Here is an 11,762-nt window from a genome sequence, read left to right as displayed (position 1 = left end):
TTTTTTTGCATAATAGGCTCTAAAATTTTAATTTTGACAAATGTACCCTGAATTGTAAAATCAATAACAAATGTACCCCGAATTTTAAAATCAATAACAATTAAACGTTTGGTTGAAGGATTCAAATCATGTGATTCGAACCATTTTTGATTTACGTGAATTTTTTGTGAGAGAAAATACTGTAGCGAACCACGAATCATGATTCGAATCAGGGAACGAATCCCTCTACCAAACATCCTATTAAAGTTTATGACGTTATCAATCAAGACACAAGATTAGACCTGATTTAAAAAATGATAATCTTTATCTTTCGAACTATTTAGTCCTGACAACCTTTATATTACAACTAACATGATTTTTGTACTCTGATAAGTTATATCTATATCTTTAGTCCTAACAAACCTTTATATTGCAACCTTCATATGGTTTGAAAAATGATGAATTAATAGGCAAAGGTTTTCGAACTATTTACTCCAAACAACCTTTATACCGCAACTACCACGAATTTTGTACTGTGACTTCCGAGGAGTTAGATCTATATCTTTGTGAGCTGCAATTGCAACGCTATTTGCAAGCCTTACACATGCATTTCATGGCCATCAATCAAATTATGCACAATCTAAAAAAACATTTGTAACGCATGGGTGGAAATATTTAGCTTCACAAGTAACTTTAAAAAGAAACACGAGTGTCGTGTTGAATGAGTCTTTCTCCATTTATATTCCCAAAATCCATCAAGTCAGAGAATACAAAACCTAATTTTCAAGCAAACAAAAGTGGAAAAATTCAAATGTTTTAAAAGTATACACTGATAACTATTTCAAGTGATGTGATCAAACGGTGCTAAAATAGTAAGCTTTGACAACAAACAAAAGCCAACAAAACTTTGTGAAAGAAGGTGTCGTCTCTTTCAACTTGAGGATTCAATTCAAAAGGCAATAGAACACTCCTTTTTCAAACATATATATACATACACACACATATACATACAAACACATACATAACTCCTTTTTTTTTTTTCAAACATACGCAATAGAACACTCCCCAAGTAAAAATGGAATTTATTCTCTCTTCAATTCCAATCATTTCCTACGAAATTCATCCCCATTTACAACTTCATTAGTTAGTTTCCAGACAAAAAATTATGTATCAATCCATTAGATAACATGCTTCCCATTTTGATGCATTTTCTCTGGAAGCATATATAAATTTTCAAAAACTCCAAAACCCCATGTCGTTTCTTCCTTAAACGAATTTCCTCGATCATTTACATCATATAACATTTTCTCAGGAAACGGACAACATGTTAATTGTTCATATGCATTTAAGAACTTCTATCTAAACAGATCAAACGCTAAAGGTACAAAGAAATCAAATTTATCTACCCTTTCATTTCAAATATAACTACTAGGCCACTCTAAACAAGATGATTAAGCAAAAATTAGCACGAGAACGCGATTCAAAACCGAAACCCTAACGAGCAAAGAGATCAACTGAATACCTTCAGTAAAGCATCTAACAAAAAACAAAAAAAAAAAAAACATGGCAGACAAAATAGAACCAAACCCAGAAAAATGAAGATCAATCAAGTACTTACAGAGGCGATAGGTCTTGATCTGATGAGGTACAGACCGGCGACAACTGAAGGAGACCAACAAAACAGAGACACCGACAATCGGACAATCATGCGGGGGAGATCGGAAATGAGCACAACTAGGGAGACCGAAAGAACATGGAGAGAGAAGAGAGAGACCGGCGACAATCGGAGAGGGACACCGAGAGAACGCAGAGAGAGAAGATAGATAATGGAGAGAGAGAGCTTAGAGAACGCAGAGAGTGCAGAGAACGAAGAGAGAGATCTTGATGAGTCTGAAACGTTTTTGGCAAGTTGGTGAATATTAGCTTTCACCAGGGGTATTATTGGGTAATAGAAAACCTTCATTAATTAGGCTCCTCAGAATCCCGCACAAGCTAAAATTAGAAGTTGGCTTTCAGCTGATCCTGATTTTAAATTTAAATTAACCTTAAATTCTTCTAAAATCAATTTTTATGCATTTTACCAAATACTATTGACTTCTATAACTGCCTAAAAAATTGCTTTACCATCTAAAAATTAATACCAAATTAAGCCAATAAGATTAACTGCAATTTTGATGCATATATGGTATAACAATATTTTAGCGGCTTTACAGTTTTAGTCGCACATGCTTGATAGTTGGATTAGTACTTGTAAGAAAATAAATGTTTTCTACGGGAAAAAGGAGGAAAATATTAGTTTAGAGTTTTATTTTTTTAGTATTTAAGAAATACAATATATACATCAATGAAAGAGCTTAGGCGCGTGTAGACATGAAGAGCTGTATAAAAAGATAAGAGAAAAGTAAAGAGAAAAAAGCAAAAAAAAAAAAAAAAAAAAAAAAAAAAAAAAAAAACGTTAAAACAATTATAAAACAATTAGGAAAAAAAAAAAAAAAACAAAAAAAAAAAAAAATAAAGCCCAGTGGCTAGCACCAAATAATAACACCGACAAAGAAACCATCAAGGCCCTTCGCATTTGCTATTTCTCCCAAAATTCTCCGAGTCTCCCTCCTCCAACGGCTACAATTTCCCTTCTCTCTTGCTCCTTTGTCTTCTCCTCCATTTCCAATTCAAAATCCTCTCAATCTCTCTCCTCCATTTATTCTCTTTCCTCCGTTTATTCAAAACCCTCTGAGTCTCCAGCCTCGCCCAACCCTAGCGTAGCCAAGCCCCGGCCGTAAGTTGGGCTCCAAGGAGAACGCTCCGCCGTCGGATCCGAAATCATCGCCCCGATTTGGAAGCACTTGCCGGCGATCTCCGCCGCCAAGTTGAAGAGCCAGCTCCCGCTACTACCGCCATCATCGAACCCTCTTAAGAGAAAGCTGTGCATGGAGACGGTTCCTGAGAACTCCATAATTGGAATCTGCGAATCTAGATGGTTGCATGTGGTTCTTTTGGTTCTCGCTTTACTGCCGCTCCCTTCCCGTTTTCTCCCTCGATTTTCCTCCTCCGATTACTTTCTCCAGCATCGGTTTCTTGCTGAGTCGTCAGCGGTCGCAAGCATATACGAGTCGAGGCTTTTTCCTCTCTCTGGTTTGGATCTCTCACCTCCCTTCGTTCTTTATTTTTGCGATTTTGGCTCGTTCTAATAAAATGTCCTCTTTTTATTTTTTTCCTTTTCCTTTTTTTGTCCTCTTACTGTAACTTCATCATCTCAGTGAAGTATGTCCAGAGTATTGGCAGAATCGTATTTCTGTTGTTTGTTTTTTGGTTTGAATACTTCTAGGTTGTACTGTTAAATGCTTCCTCAACATGGTTGGCTAAAGTTTTCCATGGGACCGGGTCCCTAATAAAGCTCAGGGTTTGATTTAAAAAAAAAAAAATGGGGTGGGCGTTTGATCTCTGTCTTTTGCTTTTCTCCATTTGGTGGATTTGAAACTAGTTTCTCCATTACTTGGTTGTATGCAGATGTATGTTCACCTATTTCGGACGCTTTCATTCTCGGTTAGTATTTTGTTTTCCTTTTTGTTTTTTGTTTTTTGGCTATTTCGTATCATTTTTATAGGTTCAGTGTCAAGATCTTTGTTTCATGAAAGATGTTTTCGTGTTGAGAATGTGATTCTGGGTTCAACTTGAAAGTGTTGTGGATGATGTATGATTTCTACTTCAATAAGGATTTCTTTTTTAAAAAAAAAAATTATTTGTTTTGTTGTTTCCTGCACTTGCGTTTCATAAACTATATAAAATGTATCTGTGGCAGAAAAGATGAGATTCTTATAGCAATTGAGATTAATTTTTGACAAATTTTATCCAAAATTTTTTATTTGTGATTCGGATCTTTTATGTTTTGAACGTGAAAATTTCTTTTGCCATTCACCAGCTTTGTTCAATTTCAGCACTCTGACCAGCATTCACCAAAAGTACGCCATCTACTTCTTTGTAGGTGAAATGCTTATTCCCGAAATTCTAACTTTAACTATGCTAAATCCGTCTTTTATCGTTTTCTTATCCTTTTCCATTAGGACTCTATGCAACCATTTGTTGTTTTCTTGTCGTTGCTCTTAATTTTTTTAGCCCGTGCATTCTGTTGTTGTTTGCAACCATTTTTCAGAGCATAAAGCCTGGAAATTTATTTTTTGACATTTGATTTGCATTCATTTGTCTTGTTATTTCCTTTATTTATTTATTTTTCTTTATCTTCTATTTGTCATTAGCCTATTTTAGGTGAAAGTCATTGTCCTCTTTTGTCTTTATGAAAATTTTATTTGATTGATTGTTATATCTTTAATCTTCAGGTTTTTTCCCTATACTTGCATATTGTGCTCTTCGCTTTTCAAGGTGTTGTTTTATTTTTTTCATTGTGATGCTGCTTGTGCTGTTTCAACTAATTAAAGGAGAGGCTTGGTGGGATTGCTGGTATATTGTAATGTTTATTGGCTCGTATCAAATTTGAGTTGATACTTTTCAAGTTAAGTGAAAGAAGTGTGGTGATGGGTTCAAGGTTTTTAAAAAGGCGGAATCTGGCCTCGAGGCATGTTGCCTTTTACGAGGTGAGGCATAAGCCTCAAGGCACTTTGAGGCGTAAGCCTAAAAAAAAAGCCAAAAGAAAGCTTAGAAAAAAATAATAGTAATGAAAAACTAAATCCCTACGCAATAATCATTAAAAACAAGAAATTTAACCACTCAATTCATGAAAAGACAAGTCTATTTCACTACTAGACGCATAAAAGAAGTGTGGTGATGGGTTCAAGGTTTTTAAAAAGTCGGAATCTGGCCTCGAGGCATTTTGCCTTTTACGAGGCGAGGTATAAGCCTCAAGGCACTTTGAGGCGTAAGCCTAAAAAAATGCCAAAAGAAATAATAGTAATGAAAAACTAAATCCCTACTCAATAATCATTAAAAACAAGAAATTTAACCACTCAATTCATGAAAAGACAAGTCTATTTCACTACTAGACACAGAAAAAAGAGTAAATAGTCCCCCAATCTTAATATTATAAGGTCCATAATGCACTTCTAAGAGCCTAGATTTCTCCCAACTCATCAAGCATCATCAGATTCATCACTACTAGTACTAAGAGAAGCATCAGCCAATTTTTGTCTCTCATTGTCCACAAATTCTTCACTATCAGAGTCAAAGTCTATCCACTCCTCTTCTTCATCCACTTGAATGGTCTCCTTGCATCAACAGATTCATCACTACTAGTACTAAGAGAAGCATCAGCCAATTTTTGTCTCTCATTGTCCACAAATTCTTCACTATCAGAGTCACAGTCTATCCACTCCTCTTCTTCATCCACTTGAATGGTCTCCTTGCCTCTAACACCTAATAATCAAAGTTATACTGGAGTTACTATCTTTAATATGTGATAAGCCACCGGTGTATTTCACTTACGTGAGGAGGAATAAAAGGCAAGGGCAAAAAGGGAATTCTGTAGAAGGGCTGCCTAGTGTAGAGGAATAGCATATAGGAATAACGGTTTTGGGGGGAAATAAGGGGGATATAAAGGAGTAGAAGTAGATGAGGATGTTAGAGAATTATATTGAGAAGAAATTGGAGAGTCGAGGTCTCTCGAAAACCTCTGTGTGTGTGTATAGTGTCCAGAAAGATTCTCATTGAATCTTTTCGATAGTTGTTCAATTCAATAATACTTGAGTAATTGCATCTTTACTTGTGATTTACCTGTGATCTCGTATCAAATTGGTATCAGAGCATCGATCTTGCGTGAATCGGGATGGCCGCCAGGAAAATGGAGGAGAGACTCGGAACCGTGGAAGAGCAGCTGAGTGCTGTTTGTAGGGAATTTCGAAGGAAATGGAAGGAGTCGGAGGCGATTTGCAGAAGATTCCTGCACTGGAGAAGAACGTGGCGTTAATTTTAGGGAAATTGGACTCATTGATGCAGAATCATGGAGGAGAAAGTTCGGAGAACAGGGAGACTAGGGCGGAGAACGGAAATGGAGGCGGATCGGCGTACAAGCATCGAGAAGGCGAATTCCGGTTGGGAGGAATGACAAGGCGGATTGAAATGCCGATTTTTGAGGGCACAAATCCAGACGACTGGATTTTTCGTGCCGAGCGATTCTTTACCCTAAATCGCATGGGAGAAAGGGAGAAATTGGAAGCGGCGGCAATCAGTTTGGATGGCGAGGCCCTGGCCTGGTTCCAGTGGACGGACGAGCGCCGACCAATTCGCGATTGGCTGGAGTTCAAGAAATTGTTGCTCGACCGTTTCCGACCATCGCAGGAGGGGTCGAACTGCGAGAAGTTCCTTGCTCTCCGGCAAGACGGAACAGTACGCGCGTATATTCGAGATTTTGAGATGCTGGCCGCACCCTTGACGGAGATCCCGACGGTGATCCTTGAGGGAAACTTCATCAACGGACTCAAACCAGAGATTAGGGCGGAAATTCGCCTGCTTCAGCCGAGCGGGTTGAATCGAATTATTGAATTGGCTCAGAGGGAGGAAGATAGGAATTTAGCCTTGAGAGGAGCTAAGGGAACGACAACCGGCCCTTGGATGCGACAACAGCCATATACCCAGCCTTTTCGAAGCCAATCAACAAATGTCCTCAAGTCAGCCATGCCAAACGACAAGTCGTTTGGTCCTTCCCAAAATGACAAGTCGTTTCAGCCAACAGGTATGCACTCTGTTAGGCATTTTTCTGAGGTTGAAATCCAGAAAAGAAGGGAAAAAGGCCTCTGTTTTAAATGTGATGACAGATACTTCTTTGGCCATGTCTGTAAGAATAAAGAATTGCAGATTTTGATTTTGGAAGAGGAAGAGGAAGTTAATCAAAATGAACAGGAGGAAATTACGGTAGGGAATGAGGAAGAGTTAGTGGAATTGTCTTTGAACTCTGTGGTGGGAATCACCACCCCGAACCATGAAGATAAGGGGAAAGATTGGAAGTCAAGAGGTGGTGGTCCTCATTGATTCGGGGGCCACTCACAACTTTATTTCCATGGAATTGGTAAGGAAATTAGATTTGCCGTTGACTACAACCCAAGCGTATGGGGTGGTCATGGGTACTGGGAAGGCTGTGAAGGGAAGTGGGGTTTGTAGGGGTTTAGTGTTGGGGCTGCAAGGGGTAGAGGTGGTTGAGGATTTTCTGCCTCTTGAGCTGGGTAGTTCGGATGTCATATTGGGAATGCAATGGCTAGGGTCCCTCGGCAATATGACAGTCAATTGGCAAGGTGGGGGATATGCCGGTTACTTTACAGGGGGGATTCGAGTTTAAAGTAGGACGCTGGTTTCCTTGAAATCCATGCTGAAAACGCTCAAGAAAGAAGGAGAGGGGATTTTGGTAGAGTTTGGGTGTGTACAGGTATTGGAGGAAGGAACACAAATGCAAATGGCAGAGGAGATTTCACAAGTATTGCAGCGGTTCACGGCTGTTTTTGAGAAACCGCATGGGCTACCGCCAACTCGGGCTCGTGATCATGCGATTGTGCTTCAAGAGGGTACGTCACCGATTAGAGTACGTCCTTATCGTTACCCGCAGGCACAGAAGGACGAGATTGAGCGCTTGGTTAACGAGATGTTACAGGCGGGCATTATTCAACCCAGTGCCAGCCCTTATTCCAGCCCGGTGCTTTTGGTCAAGAAAAAAGACGGGAGTTGGCGTTTCTGTGGGCTATCGAGCTTTGAATCGCGCTACCGTTCCTGACATGGGGCGAAGATTTTTTCAAAGCTGGATCTTCGTTCTGGATATCACCAAATTAGGGTGCGCACCGAGGATGTTCCCAAAACAGCCTTTAGAACCCATGAGGGGCATTATGAATTCTTGGTGATGCCGTTTGGGTTGACAAATGCCCCTGCCACCTTCCAGGCTCTAATGAATGAGGTGTTTTAAATGTTTTTTGCGGAAGTTTGTGTTGGTGTTTTTTGACGACATTTTGATTTATAGTGCGTCATTAGGAGAACATGTGGAGCATTTGCTTCGGGTTTTTGAGTTGTTGCAGCGGCATAGTTTGAAGGTTAATGACAAAAATGCTGTTTTGGACAATCCTCTTTGGAGTATTTGGGGCATATTATCTCTGCGGATGGAGTGGCGGCTGATGAGCGGAAGATTGTAGCAATGTTGAAATGGCCGGTACCCAAAACGTTGCGAGAGTTGAGGGGTTTCTTGGGGCTCACGGGCTATTACCGTAAGTTTCTCAAGAACTATGGGATGTTGGCAAGTCCATTGACTGATCAACTAAAAAAGGATCAATTTGGGTGGAATTAAGCGGCGGAGGAGTCGTTTGTGGCCTTGAAAAAGGCTATGACTTCGGTTCCGGTGTTAGCCTTACCGGATTTTTCTCAGTCCTTTGTGGTTGAGACGGATGCTTCTGGACATGGGTTAGGGGCTGTGTTAATGCAAAATGGTCGACCAATTGCATTTTACAGCCATGTTTTGTCGTCTCAGGGCAGGGCGCGTTCCATTTATGAGCGTGAGTTGATGGCAATCGTCCTAGCGGTGCAAAAGTGGCGACCGTATTTGTTAGGCAGGCGTTTCCTTGTACGAACCAACCAACAGAGTTTGAAATTTTTGTTGGAGCAGCGGTTGGTAAGTATGGAGCATCAAAAATGGATTACTAAGTTGCTGGGGTATGACTTTGACATCCATTATCGGCCGGGATTAGAGAACAAGGCCGCTGATGCGCTTTCTCGCATGGGCAGTGTCATCTCTTTGCACGATATCATGTGTCCAGGGTTGGGATTATGAAGAGCTACAGTAGCAAGTGCTATTGGATCCTCGGTTGTCTGAGATTTGTCAGGCCTTGTCACACGATATCACTAGCTACCCTGGTTTCTCTTTGGAGCAGGGTCGGCTTTTGTACAAAGGGCGACTAGTTATTGCCAAGTCCTCTCCGTTTGTTGCCACCTTATTAAAGGAGGCGCATGATGGTCCGGTTGGCGGGCATTCGGGGGTTTTCAAAACCTATCGTCGCCTAGCCTCGACTTGGTATTGGGTGGGCATGTTTAAGGATATTAAGGAGTATGTGGGTCGTTGTTCGGTTTATCAGCGGAACAAGCATTCCAATCTATTGCCCGCGGGGCTTTTGCAACCTCTTCTAGTTCCGGATCAGATTTGGGACGATTTGTCCATGGATTTTATTGAAGGCCTTCCTAAATCTGAGGGCTATGATACTATCATGGTCGTGGTGGATAGATTGAGTAAGTATGCTCATTTCTTGGCACTTCGCAACCCTTTTACAGCCCCGGTTGTGGCCAATCTGTTTATGCGGGAGGTGGTTCGCTTGCATGGGATCCCTCGCTCCATTGTGTCTAACCGCGACAAGGTTTTTTTAAGCGGTTTCTGGACTGAGTTGTTTCGTTTACAGGGGACTAAGCTCAAGCGGAGTACCGCGTATCACCCTCAAATGGACGGACAGTCGGAGGTGGTCAACCGGTGTGTGGAGACGTATTTGCGTTGTTTTGCGTCGGACAAGCCTCGCCAATGATGCGTTGGTTGGCTTGGGCTGAGTACTGGTATAACACATCATATCATTCTGCAGCTCATACTACACCCTTTCGTGTGGTGTATGGCCGCGATCCTCCACCATTGCTTCGGTTTGGCTCCGGTAAGACAGCGGTGGCTTCGATCGAACGTCAGTTGGAGGACCGAGATGCTGCTTTGGATGCCTTGAAGTTGCATTTGTTACGGGCACAAGACAAAATGAAAAGTGTGGCCGATGGGAAGAGGCAGGATGTTGAATTCACGGAGGGTGACTTGGTGTATTTGAAGCTGCGCCCTTACCGGCAACAGTCATTGTCTTGTCGGCGAAATGGGAAGTTGGCTCCCCGTTTCTTTGGCCCATATGAGGTGGAACAACGGATTGGTAAGGTGGCTTACCGATTGCGGCTACCTGCTTCAGCACAAATCCACCCAGTTTTCCATGTTGCCCAACTCAAGCGTTGTTTGGGGTCTGCTGAGGCCTCTCAGGAGCTCCCTGCTCAGCTTTCTGCGGACATGGAGATGTTGATGGAGCCGGCGGAGGTTTTAGGCGTTCGCCAACCTCGGGCGGGCAGCTTGGGTGATGTGGAAGTGTTGATTCATTGGCAGGGAATGCCTGCCTTTGATGCTACCTGGGAGTCCTTTTCGACTATCCAACATCATTTTCCTTTTTTTCACCTTGAGGACAAGGTGCAGATTTAGGCGGCGGGTAATGATAAGCCACCGGTGTATTTCACTTACGTGAGGAGGAATAAAAGGCAAGGGCAAAAAGGGAATTCTGTAGAAGGGCTGCCTAATGTAGAGGAATAACGGTTTTGGGGGGAAATAAGGGGGATATCTTTGAGTAGAAGTAGATTCTCATTGAATCTTTTCGATAGTTGTTCAATTCAATAATACTTAAGTAATTGCATCTTTACATGTGATTTACCTGTGCTCTTGTATCAATATGATAATTATAATTAACGTTATATAAGAAAACTATTAATTCATAAATCAACCAAAAAAAAAAAGCCACCACATTAAGCTAAAATATTAAATCCGTGAACCATAATTTTTGCGTTGGTGGATAATTGATATCCACCAAGAGAAGGGGAAAAAAAAGAAGCAAGTTTAGAAAGGTACCTACTATCTTGTTGCTCTTTAAGGGTCGAAGCTTGAAGGAGAGATAATTGACGTGAAGGAGAGATAGTGTGCTAGTTGGTTGTTCTCAACTTCTAATCTCTAATAGTCTGTTGTTCTAATTTCTTAGGGTTTTTTTATGTTTTCTGGGCCAATTTAATTTGGGTTGGCTTTTAAATTTTGGGCCCAAGCATATTGGGTTTTGAAAACCCCACAAAAACACAGAAGCAAAGAGGCGCACGCCTCTACAAACGCGTGAGGCGCAACTTGGAGGCATGCACAGGTGGTGAAGAAACGCCTCACCCCGGGCCGTGCCCCGCGGACGCTTTTAAAACCCATGGATGGGTTGACTCTGTATGTTTAGTGTGTAACTTATATTTTTCTCTTTTTTCGTCTCTAACAGAAGCTCTCCTTGGAGTCTCGTGACCGCTGCTTGCTTGCTTGCTTGCTTCCCTTCGAACTCCGCCCCCTTCAAAAGAGGGTGATTTGTGTGTGTGTGTCTCTCTCTCTTTAATATTTGAACTTTTTTTTTGCTTCTCTGACTTGTGATAATATGGCATCTTTTATGAATTTTTTTTTGTATTGTTGGTAATTTTATTGAAGATTCTAAGGTTAAATTGGTTGGTTCATAAAATGCGATCTTGTTATTTCCTCGTAACACTGCCATTACTCACTCCATATCTGGTCACTTTTGCGGAAAGAGTTAGGAATCTCTAAGTCTTGCCTAGGAACTGCAGAGAATTGATTGAGTGGTTCCTCCCTTCCTTCTAATTTTAGACTTAGGGGCAGAAGTCTTTAGGAAGTTGCTACGCTATCAATCTTTTGAGGTATTTGGCTAGGAAGGAAATGCAAGATTTTTTAAAATATTTAAGGTGAAGGGATAGTTTTGTTTTGTGGGATAAAGTGAAATATTAGGGTTTTTCTTTTGGTGGGTACACTGATATAAGGACTTTGATGATACTAGGAAGGAAATGCAAGATTTTTTAAAATATTTAAGGTGAAGGGATAGTTTTGTTTTGTGGAATAAAGTGAAAATATTAGGGTTTTTCTTTTGGTGGGTATACTGATATAAGGACTTTGATAATCCAAGTTTATTGAATTTAGTTCGGAGCTTTCCCGTAGCATTTCTTTGGGAATTGCTTCTTTAACCTTTATCAGATGGGATTTGAAAAAAAAAAAAAAA

Source organism: Morus notabilis, unplaced genomic scaffold (genome assembly GCF_000414095.1).
Source record: "Morus notabilis unplaced genomic scaffold, ASM41409v2 Scaffold490, whole genome shotgun sequence".
In the NCBI taxonomy this organism is placed as follows: domain Eukaryota; kingdom Viridiplantae; phylum Streptophyta; class Magnoliopsida; order Rosales; family Moraceae; genus Morus; species Morus notabilis.
The sequence above is the reverse complement of the archived record's forward strand: the minus strand, read 5'-3'. Positions refer to the sequence as shown.